Source organism: Eretmochelys imbricata, chromosome 1, assembly GCF_965152235.1.
Source record: "Eretmochelys imbricata isolate rEreImb1 chromosome 1, rEreImb1.hap1, whole genome shotgun sequence".
NCBI lineage: Eukaryota > Metazoa > Chordata > Testudines > Cheloniidae > Eretmochelys > Eretmochelys imbricata.
Genome location: NC_135572.1, coordinates 259,566,901 through 259,581,916, shown reverse-complemented (window position 1 = coordinate 259,581,916; position 15,016 = coordinate 259,566,901).

Genomic DNA, 15,016 nt, shown 5'->3' with positions numbered 1-15,016 from the left:
ATACTTTTCCCACCCCTAACCAACAACCCTCCAAGTTCACACCCAGGCTCCTTCCCAGCAATTACTTCCCTCTCCCTCAGTTCCTCCATTACCCCTGACTCCCCAAAGCTTTTGCACTACTTCTGAGGTGTCTGGGAAATACGGTTCTGTGTTGCAGTTTAAATGAATTATTACTCAGAGTTCTGTATTAATATGCCTAATAAGGAATCTATTTGTAAAAAAACCCCATTTCTTGAATCTTTTTTTGTTGTCTGTATTGTTGCAGACATACTTGCTGACAGGTATTTTGAAATTAATTACCAAAAATAAATGAAAGTGGTATAATTATATTGTGTTAATTTGACAAATAAAATGCAGAATTTTGCAGAATTTTAAAATATTGTGTGCAGAATTTTTTAATTTTTGGTTCAGAATTTTTTATTTTTTTGCACAGAATTCCCCCAGAAATAATGTTATATTGAAAAGTAAGGAAAAAAGAAAAAGAGAGGAGCAGATTAAGAGATATAAATGTGCACTTGAGAGGTTTTTGACTCCTGGCACCCCTTTGAATGTAGAATCAGTCCAGGAAACTGATCAAGAAGAAAGCTTAGAGGTGAATTAAGAAAATAAGGAGCAAGAAATGTCTGACAGTTATACCACTATATCACAAGAAGTGGAAGAGAATTGCCACAACTCAGAAGACATTCCACTAGTTCCAATATCTCTTTTTAACATCAGTGATCCTTCAACATGGCCCAGATTCATCGATGACAAAACAAGAATAACCATAGTGAAACAGGGACCGTTGCAAGTTAAAGGTAAAAGTTTCCCAAGTCAAAACAGAAGACCGTTTACAGAAGAAAATGATGTAAGAAAATTGAAAAATGAAGAAAATATACAACGGTGTGTCATATTCAGGTAATGTGAATGCAGTGTTCTTTTTTTGCTGCAAATTATTTGGTGTTGATAAGCACAGTCTCACTGATGGTGGTTTTTGGGAATATGAATATATATGCAAAACTCCTGAAACGCATGAGAAAAGCCATGTTCACACTGGAAATATGGTGAAGTGAAGATAATTGTAACTATGACTGAAAACTGAATCTACAATTGACTAGACTTCACAATCATTGCTCAAAACTGAGAGACAAAACTTGTGAGGTCTATTTGAAAAAATTGTGGCCATTGTTCTTCACTTAGCTGAATGGAACCTAAGATTTCATGGATTCATGAAAAAACTTAATGAGTGTGGAAATGGAAAGTCGAGTTAAATGCTAAATTTAAGTCTGTGATGAAGGAACATGTAAGAAGGTTCTTCACTAAAGAAGAAAGACATTACTTAAGCCCTACAATACAAAATGATATAATTTTGAAGTTATTTCAAATGGTAACAGGTACAATTATTAACAACATAAACAAGATGAAATATTACTCCATTATTTTGGATTGCATATCTAATATCAGTCACAAGGAACAAATGTCTATCATTTGAAATATGTTAAGATCCAAAGACAGAAGTCAACATTGAAGAGCACTTCCTATCATTTGTGAATGTGCAGGAAACTACCAGAAAGTCTCTGTCAGATGAGATACTTCACGAGTTATCCAGATATGGTATGACATTTGATAATTGCAGGGGATATGGAGATGAAAATGGAGCTAATATGAGAGGACAGCATCAAGGTATGCAAGATCATTTCATTGAAAAGAACAAAAAGGCATTTTTTTGTTCCTTGTGGCTGCCATTCCTTAAATCTGGTGTTGAGTGATGCAGCAAATTCCTCAAACAGGTCAAAAAACTTTTTTCAGTGTTCTTCTACAAATGTACGCTATATTTTCAGCTTCAGCAAGTAGGTGGACAGTTTTGAAATCCTGTGTGAAAACAACGTTAAAGCCTCTCTCCAATAAAAGTTGAGAGAGAGAAACTGAAAGTGTCAAAGCTCTGTGGCTTCAGACACGGAGTGTACAGTCAGCACTACTGAAATTGAGATAAACGACAAAAAATAATGGGGTATATGCAGAAGCCAGCTCACTGGCGAATGAACTCTCCTCATTTTGGTTCATTGCTGCACTTGTGACTTGGCACAACTTACCGTTAAAAATTAATATTGTAAACAAAATGCTTGGTCTTGACAACACCCTCAAATTAATTGCAGCCACTCGGACCGAAATACAGAGTTATTGTGAAAATGGATTTGAAGAGGGATTGTTCACTGTTAAACAGGTAGCAGAAAAAATGTCAGTGCCTGTGGAACTAACTGAAACATAAGTCCCCAGAAAAAAATAAATTGTTCAGCTATGAAGCGGAGGATCAAGTCATTGGCGATGCAAAAAAGAGATTTAAATTTGACTTCTTCAATATTGCTATAGATGCTGCTCTCATGAAGCTGGGAGAACATTTCAAATTATTGAGAGAGCACATGACTGTGTTTGGATTCCTGTGTGATGGGAAAAACACCACAAACCTTTTTCCGACATGTGAATTGGAAAAATTGCGCAGTAACCTGGAAGCAGGTCCGATGTGTTCTGATGGCAGTAGCAAGGTACGACTTGGTACATGAACTCCAGAGTCTTTCTAGTGTTTTGCTGAAGCCTGTGGATGCATTTGAGAGGCTTTGACTCATTTTCAGGAGTGGTTTGTCCACGATTGTGCCCAAATGTGTATTGCTCTACGAGTGTTTCTCACAGCTCCAATCTCCATGGCACCTGCAAAAAGAAGTTTCTCTAAGTTCAGGTTAATAAAGACGTATATATGGTCTACCACATCTCAAGAACGTTGGTAGGACTGGCTACATTGTCCATAGAAAGTAACATTTGCAAGACGCTGGACTTCAAGGGCATAACAGAAGAATTCATCAACTGAGCACTCCATTACTCAGCATAAATAAGGTAAGAAAACTTATAATAGTTTTTTTTCAGTAGTTATTCACTGGCTAGAGTAAAACACGATAGGGACATTATTTATTTATTTGTTTAGCTTTGAAGGTATTTGCAGCCAGTTCCTAGTTGTGGATTTCTCCACATCATTATTTGTTTAAATTGGTAATGGAATATTATTTATGGAAATGGGCCCTTACAGATTCTCTTACAGGGGGACCTCCATATTTCTTGCTATGGCACTCTGACTGCCATTGTGTTCTCTGGTTCCGCTTACATTAAAGCAGAATTAATTGAATATATTTTGCAATAAAGATAGGTTAAATCCTTCCAATGTCATACCTCTCAAAAACCTAAGCTTTAGCTGATGAGCTTATAGAAGGTCTGAGCTTGTATTACTGAGAATTTCAGGAGGTGTGTAATTTTTATTGTGCGGTTATGACAGTATCATTTTGAAACTTTGTGACTATGAGAACGAATTAATTCTCTAAGCCCATACGACGCATTACGACACAGCTGCAGCTGGTATGCTGAGCAATGCTGCATGTCTGACAGAAGCCATCACTTTTATCAATGTTAATGAGGGAGAAGGCACAGACAGCTGATCTAAACTAGAATGTGTTCATGATGCATACAGCTGATAGCAATGCAGACTGCCAGTCAAGGGGTGGTCTTAGCCATAGATTAGATCCTCATAGAGGCCTCTCCAGCTTTCTTTCTTTCATTCTTTCTGTTTTGTTCTCAAGAGTCTCAGCTGGTGAAATTGTAAACAAAAGGCAGTTCTATCTGAGACAACAGCAGAGAGGGCTTTGCTAGGAGGCACGTTAAGAGAAGCTATGCCAGTGAGGACAAGCAGCAAAAACTCCATGTACAATCAGCGCCATGAATCAACCCAGAGCACAGGCTCTTATACTTTACTGCCTTGTAATATTGGCCTTTCTGGTTATTTAAAAGACTTAAGGGCTGAACCCACTCCTAGCTCTGGCTATTATACCTCACTACAGGAGCATATAGCAGCTGTAAATAGGATCTGGAGAGAATTTCCCCAGCCCAAGAGCATAAGCAGATCTTTGCTGCCTGGCCTGCCATTGCAAGTCCTAGTATTGAGGGCAAGTGCAGAGTGTGTTAGGATAGAAATGGGAGTATCTGTAAGGCATGGGGCTACAGGGATTCTGGGCTGCAATGCAGCCCATAGACAGCAGCGGGAAGGGTGGTACAAGCTAGACTCTGGAGTCCAGATGGCATAAATCCACCTTTGTCCCTCCTCCCTCTGCTCTTCACCTTCTGGGCTGCATCTCTCAGGAGATTCACAACAGAATCTGGCCCTTCAGCACATCCTGATAGGAGCTTTAAACGGGGGAGATATCACAACGCCAACAAATCTTGATGGTTTAAACCATGTGATTTTGTATCAATAATATTTATTGGAATTATTGAAACTTATATTTGATTGATAGCATAATAGCATGGGAGAACGCACTTTGCACAGAATTTTGAATGAGAGTTAAAATGTGTTGAGATCATGAATCACCTGATACATGTGACCAAAGTAACTTGGTAATTTAAGTAAACTTTGTTTGAACCAACTTCTTCCTCTTGGTGTAGTGTAGGAATGTAAGAACCCCTGGTTTGGTAAATGCCAGAGCGATTTTGAAACTAGGGAATGAACAGTGCATTTAAACAAAATAAAGAACTCAACTCACTAAGACCAAAGCCTGAAGCAAATTTTCTTTGAGGTTTATTAAAGTTCAGGATAGGGGTTTTTGTTTGCATGCTTTTTGCACTTCTTGGTTCTGTCTAGGATGAGGTAGGATGAGATTCCTATACTCTGTATGGATATTGAATCAATAATGCTGTAGATATGACCATAACTGTGATGTAATTACTTTGCACTCATATCTATATAATTCCAGGGTAGAACAGTAATATAATGAATGCCATTAAAACTCCAATTTTGCCAATCTATAGTGATTAGGGTATGGTGTGTTTTCTATCCTTAGTACTATAGTTACTGCAGATGCCAGGGGCAGCAAAAGTTGAAGTATTATGCCCCATTGCATGTATTAGTAAACAGCACATCCAGCTGAATTCTCTTCTCGTGCTAGACTGCGAAGAGTGTTCGCTACAATGTTTAGTGGACATATTGCTTGTATTCTTACATAGTAAACTTCTTCATTTTGAAAAGCCAGACTTAAAGCTAGTTTAGTATAGTTAATAATTTGCTAGTAATAAAATTAAAATGCATATCAAGATGTAAAGCAATCAACTTTCACTCAGCTTTAAGCCTTCCCTCCCCCAGCCCTGATAACATTGTCCAAATGTGCATGTTTATGTCTATAATGAGTTGATTTCAGCAATCCGAGATTACTGTCTTCCAGCACTCAGGGTCTACAGAAGTCTTCCTTTGCTCTCACTGTTTTCTGAATCGTATGAGTCCAAATAGTCCAAATTCAATGGAATGTCATAAACAGTGTACAAATCAGTAACTCATTACAGTACCACCAGATGGCAGCAGAATATAAACCAAAGCCTTAGACTGAAAATGCCAGTTTTAGACTCTCAGTCCAAAAAAAGAATAATCTCTAACTACTTCTTGAATTAATTTGTGTGCTGCAGATTTCCATGTGGGACGGCTTGGGAGAGGTATGCTCCCTCTGAATATAGCCAGTGTTCAATTAATACCTACACCCCTGGGGTATAAAGACATACCCTCTTGGCTTTAAGATTGCTTGCTCTGGCTGCCTAACACTGACTTATACTCATTAGTTTCCTCTGCCCATAAGTGCTGTAAAAATCTTGCTATGTACTCATCAAGGAAATAGTTCCTCCTGTTTTCTCTCCAGCTGCCCATCTCAAACAGATTAGACCAAAATTCAACTGTTTTTACCTATGTCCTGTCACCCCCACATGAAAGCCAACTTTGAAACATCAGACTACACAAAATGACAATCAGCGATGAAACGTTTAAAATATTTGGTCAGAGTCACCTGTTTGTTTGACTGCGGCACAGTAGCATTTCTCAGGAACCATTAGCTGTCTGCGCAGTGTGAAGTTACCCAAACTGCATGATATTCTTCTGCTCATTGATCACATGGCTGAGACTGTTATTGACAGGAAGAGGCAAATAAGAGTATACCTGTGCAAACATATTTGAATTAATATCTGAAGCATTCATTTTCTGTGAACATTCCTGGAAACATATGTTTGCTTATGCAAAAGTGTGTGGAACATGACTAAGAAAACATGCTTGCTATTTGATTGGATGAACATGAATGAGTTTTTGCAGAATTCATCTAGCTCCTGTGTGTGTGTGAGAAAGGGAGAGAGAGAGAGAGAGACAGAGAGAGAGAGAGAGAGAGATCTGAATACATGTATGGACACATTATATTTTATAGGTTGAGATATCACTCCAGAAGTCATTCCTTTCTCAGGGAATAAATTAATGTTAAATATCCAGTATGATCAAAAGATTTGAGTAATTCCCAATATGGGGAGAAGAGATACCTACTTCTACTGAAGCCATGTGTGAGGGATGCTGCTTAACCTCACACATTAAAGACCAGTCCATTCAAACTCCCTTTAGAAGGTTCAGTGTTCTTTTTTGTGATGAAACACCTTCTTTTGTAATGACTTATCCCCTACCTAGTCATACAAAAGACACTAAAAATTATGATTGTTGAGTTAAAAAAACTAAAAGCCTTTGTAGACATAGAGGGATAAACAAGTGCAACTGGTGATGAAAATACCTTGAGCACAGAACTGTGATGAAACCTCTAAGAGCAATAGTTCAGTTGTTGATGTTTTACTTGGTTAAGTGTTGTATCTCTGTATCACAATGGTAACATACTTATTTAGGGTACGGGAGTCGCCTCACATTCAAATCTAGGCACGTTTTATATATGTCACATTAAAAAAAAAGAATTATGTTAAAAGAATGTAAGACTGCAAAGTCAAGCACTCAGAAGTTAGGAAATGCCAGAATTAAGTTTGGCTGTGCAACCTTAATTTGGCGCCCTTATACATATGCATTATGATACAGTCTTTAATGACATGATCATGTGCTATTTTTCCCACAGGCCCCCGGCCTCATTCAGAGAATGGATAGTTATTCAATAATTCTTTTTATTTTACACATTCGATATGTGCCCCCAGGCCTTATTTAAATACAGTAGCCAAACCCTGGCTCTGAATACAAAACTATCCATTTCCTCATGGGTGTCACTAGTACATGAGGGCGTCATAAACATTAATCAGTTTATCTTTACAACACCCCATAAGTTCAGGTGTGGATATTATCCTCATTTTACAGAGGGGTAGCTCAGGTACAGCGGGGTTAAGGCCAAGTGGTCAAATGTCCACTACTTTTGAGTGTGCAATTTGAGGCCTTGATTTTGCAGAGTACTCTAGCCTTTTTAGAGCACTTCATATGTACAAAGCAAGTGCCAATCAACTTAAGTCGCAGTTGTAAGCATTCAGCACGTACCAAATTTGGCCCCAGGTGTCTCAGGTTGGGCATCCAGAAAAAGAGGAACATAAGAACATAAGAATGGCCATACTGGGTCAGACCAGTGGTCCCTCTAGTCCTGTTATCTATCTCTGACAGTGGCCAGTGCCAGATGCTTCAGAGGGAAGGAACAGAACAGGGCGATTTCGAGTGGTCCATCCTCTGTCATCCAGCCCCAGTTTTTGGCAGTCAGACAGTTAGGGACACCCAGAGCACAGGGTTGCATCCCTGACCATCTTGGCTAATAGCCATTGAGGGGCCTATCCTCCCTGAACTTATCTAATTCTTTTTTGAACCCAGTTATACTTTTGACTTTCACAATATACCATGGCAATGAGTTCCACAGGCTGACTGTGTGAAGAAGTACTTCCTTTTGTTTGTTTTAAACCTGCTGCCTATGAATTTCATCAGGTGACCCCTAGTTCTTGTATTATGTGAAAGGGTAAATAACACTTCCCTGTTCACTTTTTCCATACCATTCATGATTTTATAGACCTCTATCATATCCCTCCTTAGTTGTTTCTTTTCTAAGATGAACAGTCCCCGTCTTTTTAATCTCTCCTCAAACGGAAGCTATTCCGTACCCTAATTATTTTTTTTGCCCTTCTCTGCATCTTTTCCAATTCTAATATATCCTTTTTGAGATGGGGCGACCAGAACTGCATACAGTATTCAAGGTGTGGGCGTATCATGGATTTATATTGTGGCATTATGGTATTTTCTGTTTTATTATCTGTCCCTTTCCTAATGGTTCCTAACATTCCATTAGTTTTTTTGATTGCTGCTGCACACTGAGCAGATGTTTTCAGATAACTATACACAATGACTCCAAGATCTCTTTCTTGAGTGGTAACAGCTAATTTAGATCCCATCATTTTGTATGTATAGTTGGGATTATTTTTTCCTATGTGCGTTACTTTGTACTTATCAACAAGGAATCTAATCTGCCATTTTGTTGCCTAGTCGCCCAGTTTAGTGAGATCCCTTTGTAACTCTTAGTAGTCAGTTTTGGATTGAGCTATTTTGAGTAATTTTGTATCATCTCCAAATCTGGCCACCTCATTGTTCACCCTTTTTTCAGATAATTTATGACTGTGTTGAACAGCACAGGTCCCAGGACAGATCCTTGGAAGAACCTGCTGTTTACCTTTTTCCATTGTGAAAGCTGACCATTTATTCCTACCCTTTTTTCCTATCTTTTAACCAATTATTGATCCATGAGAGGACCTTCTCTCTTACCCCATGACCACTTACTTTGTTTAAGAGCCTTTGGTGAGGGACCTATTCAAAGGCTTTCTGAAAGTCCAAGTACACTATATCCACTGGATCACCCTTTTCTATATGCTTGTTGACTTCCTCAAACAATTATAGTAGATTGGTGAGGCTTGATTTCCCTGTACAAAAACCATGTTGACTCTTCCCCAACATATTGAGTTTATCTATGTGTCTAATAATTTTATTCTTTATTACAGTTTCAATCAATTTGATGGTACTCAAGTTGGGCTTATCAGCCTGTAATTGCCAGGATCACCTCTGGAACCTTTTAAAAAAATCAGCGTTACATTAGCTATCCTCCAGTCATCCAGGACAGAGGCTGATTTAAATGATAGGTTACCTACCACAGTTAGCAGGTCTGCAATTTCATATATGAGTTTCTTCAGAACTCTTGGGTGAATACCAGCCGATCCTGGAACAAACAATTAGTGGCCAAACTATGAAAATGTTGGCTCAAGTGACTTGTCCAGCATCACACAGGAACTGTGTGGCAGAGGCAGGGATAGACTCCAGCTCCCAAGATTGGCGTTCAGCTTCCCTAACCAGTAGATCATCTTTTCTCTTCCTGCAGTACTCTACCTCACTCCCTACACACCTTCCAACTTCTGGAACAAATGAGGAAGGGATCCTACAGATAAGTCTCCTTCACTACAAAACCCTGATTAATTTCTAGAGCACTATCAATCCTGGGAACTGAAATGAGGCAGGGCTTCTGTGGAAAAAATAGTTGTGATCATGCAGTTAAAGACTATATCATAATTAGGGCCCTACCAAAATCAGGATCCATTTTGGTCAATTTTACGGTCATAGGCTTTAAAAAATGGTCAGTTTCACAGTTTCAGATATTTAGATCTGAAATTTCATGGTGTTATAACCATAGAAGTCCCGACCCAAAAGAGGGTTGGGCTGGTGGTGTTGCAAAAGGCTATTGTGGGGGGGGGGCATGGTATTGTCACCTTTACTTCTGTGCTGCTGCTGATGGAAGCATTGGCTTCAGAGCTGGGCAGATGGAGATGGTTTCTGACTGCTGGGAAGAGCAATAGTAAAAAGAGTCCTGCTCAGCTCAAGCAACCCTGGGATGGTGCATACTTGGTTCCTCTGTGGAGATGGCGTATGGGCCGTCTGGTTAACATGTAGTAGCTGTGAGTGAATGGAGTATGCCCAGTGCAGAGGGAATCTTCAGAGAATTTAGCTGCCAAACTCCAACAAGTCTCTACTAAGCAGGTGAGAAGTGAGATTTTTTTTCTGAGGTTTATAACTTGGCCAAATTTAAGTGAATTTTCACAAGGAGGGCAAAAGGCACGTGCCTGATACTCGGCTGACCCTCCCGGCCAAATTTCAAGTCTGTGCTCCAAAAAATAGAGGCACTAGAGTTTCTCAATGAAACAATTATTAGAATGTTTTTAATGTGGGCAAAACAATGTATTTTCCTCTAATCTTGTTCCTGGAAATGGCAGAAACATTTTAGCTAAAACTTAAAAAAACAAAACAGAAAAACCCCAAAACCAGCCTGAGGCAGACAACCAGCATAGCAAATTTCAAGCCAAATGTTTAAAATTTGTCAAAGTTATAAACAACTGAAAACAGAGTCTTATAATGGCAAGTGTTGAGCAACTCTAACTATAGGCAGCACTATCATTATAAAATCATTGCTCAAGATCACTCAGTAGTTGAAGATCCCTACAAAACTTGTGGACAGTATCATGGTGTGAATCAAAGAGTCTAGACTGATTTTTTCCCCACTAGGCTACAGTTGAGGCTACTGTGGGAGATCACCTGTAAAGATTGGCATAATCTATTTATCTATCTATCCATCCATCCATCCATCGGATAATACAATGCAACATATATATATATTGTCCCAGACTTTCCAGGTGGTCTTCCATGGCAGCTTCAATTATAGCATAATTCATCCTAGACTCTTTGATTCACACCAGGGGTGTTCTTATAGCATCTCTGCAGGACAACAAGAACAAGTGAAAGAATTTCTAAACCTTTTGAATTTGAAAGATTTAGCTGACCAAGGTATGACGGCCCAGCACATTTTGTGGCAATCATTTAAAGTCAAGTGGTGAGCAAGGCAATGTTAGTTATATGAGAGTTGAATCCAACAAAGATGCAGAAGCATTGCAGCTCATAAACTCAGGGGGCAGTTTGACTCCCAGCAGATAGCAGAGAAATTGCCACTGAATTTAATTAAAAGTCACACAGCAAACAAGGGGAGAAACTATGGGTGAGTTAGTGAGGTAATTCTAAAACCCTTCTATCAAGTAGCTGAAAGAGGGGCAAGCAGATATTAATTTGATGTCTTGTATGTACATTTGATGAAATGTACTGAAAAAAGTTTAAATAGGAATAACTCATATGCTTACTGGCTTTCTGTCCCATAGGCCCACAGATGCAATGGGTAGGATTTTCAAAAGCACTCAATGTTAGCCTAACTCTGCTCTCATGGAAATTAATAAGTAAAACTCATAAACCAGGCAGTATGCATCACAGTGGTGTAGCCTTGGACAGCCACTGAAGGTTTCTGGCTATGTCATGAGGGGAATATGGAACAGATATTGGACTAGGGAATCAAACCTCTAATAGCATGGTACAGTATTTTGCCCTTCTATTGCCATTATGAAAAAGTCAAGATTCTTCATGAATCCTGGAAATACTTGGCTGGGAGAAGTGGGGCCTTCACCAAAAGGACTGACAGCCCAGCCCTTTTTCATTCTAATTCAAGCTCTGGTTTAATCTTCAATAAAATATTCTTTTCAGGAAGAGATAACTATTGGGCTAATGTAAAGCATACAATAAATCATAAAATCATAGAAGAATCATAGAAACATAGAAGATTGGGGTTGGAAGAGACCTCAGGAGGTCAAACAGTCCAACCCCCTGCTCAAAGCAGAACAAACCTTAACTAAACCATCCCAGCCAGGACTTTGTCAAGCCAGGGCTTTGTCAAGCCAGGCCTTAAAAACCTCTAAGGATGGAGATTCCACCACCTCCCTAGGTAAGCCATTCCAGTGCTGCACCACCCTTCTAGTGAAATAATTTTTCCTAATATCCAACCTAGAGCTCCCCCACTGAAACTTGAGACCATTGCTCTTTGTTCTGTCATCTGCCACCACTGAGAACAGCCTAGCTCCATCCTCTTTGGAATCCCCCTTCAGGTAGCTAAAGGCTGTCATCAAATCCCCCCTCACTCTTTTCTTCTGAACAGTAAATAAGCCCAGTTCCATCTGCCTCTCCTCATAAGTCATGTGCCCCAGCCCCCTAATCATTTTTGTTGCCCTCTGCTGGATTCTCTCCAATTTGTCCACATCCTTTCTGTAGTGGGATCCCAAAACTGGATGCAATACTCCAGATGTGGCCTCACCAGTGTCCAATAGAGGGGAATAATCACTTCCCTCAATCTGCTGGCAATGCTTCTACTAATGCAGCCCAATATGCCATTAGCCTTCTTGGCAACAAGGGCATACTGTTGACTCATATCCAGCTTCTCATCCACTGTAATCCCCAGGTCCTTTTCTGCAGAACTACTGCTTAGCCAGTTGGTCCCCAGCCTGTAGCGGTTGCACGGGATTCTTCTGTCCCAAGTGCAGGACTCTGCACTTGTCCTTGTTGAACCTCATCAGATTTCTCCTCCAGGGTATCTATCTCTCCCCTTATCTTAGTATCATCTGCAAACTTGCTGAGGGTGCAATCCACACCATCCTCCAGATCTTTAGTGTAGATATTGAACAAAACCGGCCCGAGGACCGACCCTTGGGGCATCCACTTGATACCAGCTGCCAACTAGACATGGATCCATTGATCACTACCTGTTGAGCCGGACAATCTAGCCAGCTTTCTATCCACCCTATCATCCATTCATCCAGCCCATACTTCTTTAACTTACTGGCAAGAATACTGTGGGAGACCGTGTCAAAAGCTTTGCTAAAGTCACGTCCACCGCTTTCCCCTCACCAACAGAGCCAGTTATGTCATCATAAATCCAGTAAATCCAGAATAAGTGTTTCATATCCCCCTGTAGTGTCTGGTCCATATTGATTACTACTGCTGCCAAATAATGGTGGTGTTACTTTAGCTTAAGTCATAGAAGTGTGTATTTTGGTGATGAAGATCTTGGGTTCATACCTTGTTGAGGCAGTCATTACAACATTACAAATCTCCCTCTGAAAATCTAATTTAAAAAATGGAGGCCCCTCAAGAAATTAGCTCTGTTTTCCACAACGATAAGTTGCCATAGCATTCTGTAAACACGGTAACCCATTCTATTACTACTGAGTAAGAGAATACATCTATTACAGCTATAAAAAGTTAATTTTCTAGACTAAATATTCATTTGGTTCATTAGAGCTATTAAATACAGTCTGAGCATGTTAAGGAGCTGACTGTGCTTGAGAGATAGACAGAGACTGAAAAAAATCATATAAATGATTGAACTGTTCAGTGAACTCTTTGACTGGCATTGGTTCCAGTCATGCCAGCTGAAGCACAATTCCTCTTTGTATGTGTGGTCTTGTTTTCACCTTGCCTGTGGGGTGAAAGAGGTTTGATGTGACCTCCTTGAAGACTGAAGCATGAGTCTAACCCCTATTTATACCCTGTCATAATAGGGAGCTGGCAAACATAGATGGTTTTAATGGCTGCTGTAGCTATCCTAATTTTCTCTGTATTTTTGTCAAATAGTCAGCAGTCTCATATTCTAATAGCAGTCTAATTAGTGTTTCATACTTAACAGATGATGCCATCTGAATGTGATACAGTGTAGGTTGACCATTTTTTGTCTATAAATAAAAAAAACAGAAAAAAATAAGGTCACTTGCAAGTATTTTAGGTATGTATAGCATGTGAACTAAATCATTAATTTAATTATATTTTCAATTTTAAATGACAATACATTTATTTCAGTAAGCACGTCTATGACTTGAAGTGAGACTTGAAGGCTGATGTGCAGTACTTGATGTCTGATTTATTTTTAGGCATTCAGTAAATATTTTCCAAACTGATTTTTTTTTATAGCTTTGGATGTTTGTACTGATTTGCTACTCATTTATTTTCTGTAACAATGAAACTATTGTCCAACCCTGCCTTTTAGGGACAGATAGTGTATTATCTACAATTTCTTTCCCCCTCTCCCACTATTTATCTATCACATCTTGAGATAAGGTATCCCTCTATTACTGGAGTGGCAAACTGCCCTGCAGAATACCAACCAATACATAGACTGAGTCTGATCCAGAGAGAGACTGAGCACCCATAGTTCAGTGAGGAAATGCAGGTGCTCACCTTGTTGGAAAAGGTACTGTAGGAGAATCTATCAAGAAGTTTCACTTCTCAGAATTGTCAGCAAAGGATTGAAATTTTCACTTTTGGTTTTTCAGTTAAAGTTTAACATTGCAAGTCCACTTGTATGTAGAACTGGGCTATTGGGAGACAGAGTCTCATGTACATGTGCAGCAGGTGATGGTGATTTATCACCTTCATGTGCAACAAGTTTTGGTCCCACAGCAATGACTTACAGATACCCTGCACTTAGCCAAGAAGACAAGATAGGCCTTAACTTTCCCCTCTTCAGCTTATTTGAGATAAAAATCATTAATATCTTGTGTATAAGTATGAAAGACTGAGATAACTCTAAAAAAGAAATACCCCAGCATTTCAGGGGATCATTCATCCTTATCACCAAGGAACTCGGTTATAAATAGAATCACAGCACATGGACCACACTCTTCATAGAATATCAGGGTGGGAAGGGACCTCAGGAGGTCATCTAGTCCAACCCCCTGCTCAAAGCAGGGCCAATCCTCAATTTTTGCCCCAGATCCCTAAATGGCCCCCTCAAGGATTGGACTCACAACCCTGGGTTTAGCAGGCCAATGCCCAAACTACTGAGCAACCTCCCACACCCGTCATATTTTGATAAACTGTGCATAGTATCATAGGATATCAGGGTTGGAAGGGAGCTCAGTTAGTTCACCCCCCTTGCTCAAAGCAGGACCAATCCCCGATTTTTGCCCCAGATCCCTGCATGGCCCCCTCAAGGATTGAACTCACTACTCTGGGTTTAGCAGGCCAATGCTCAAACCGCTGAGCTATCCCTCTTGTTACTGCGCTCAGAGGAAATCAGTTGAAAATCAAATAGAAAAAAGTATAGTTACGTTTATAAACATGTGGTAGCGTACTTGCAAATGTAATTTAAGAGGATGTTATCAAAATGAGTTCCTTGGTAAATAATCTGAATCAGATTTAGGCAAATAATCTTTTAATGCAAATAATCCTTCAAAAAAGAGAGAAGAAAAGACCTCCCCCTCCAAAAAAAAAAAAAATTGGCATGGAAAAAGCTAACAATTAGTGGGTAAATTCCTTGGTATGTCCTGTTCA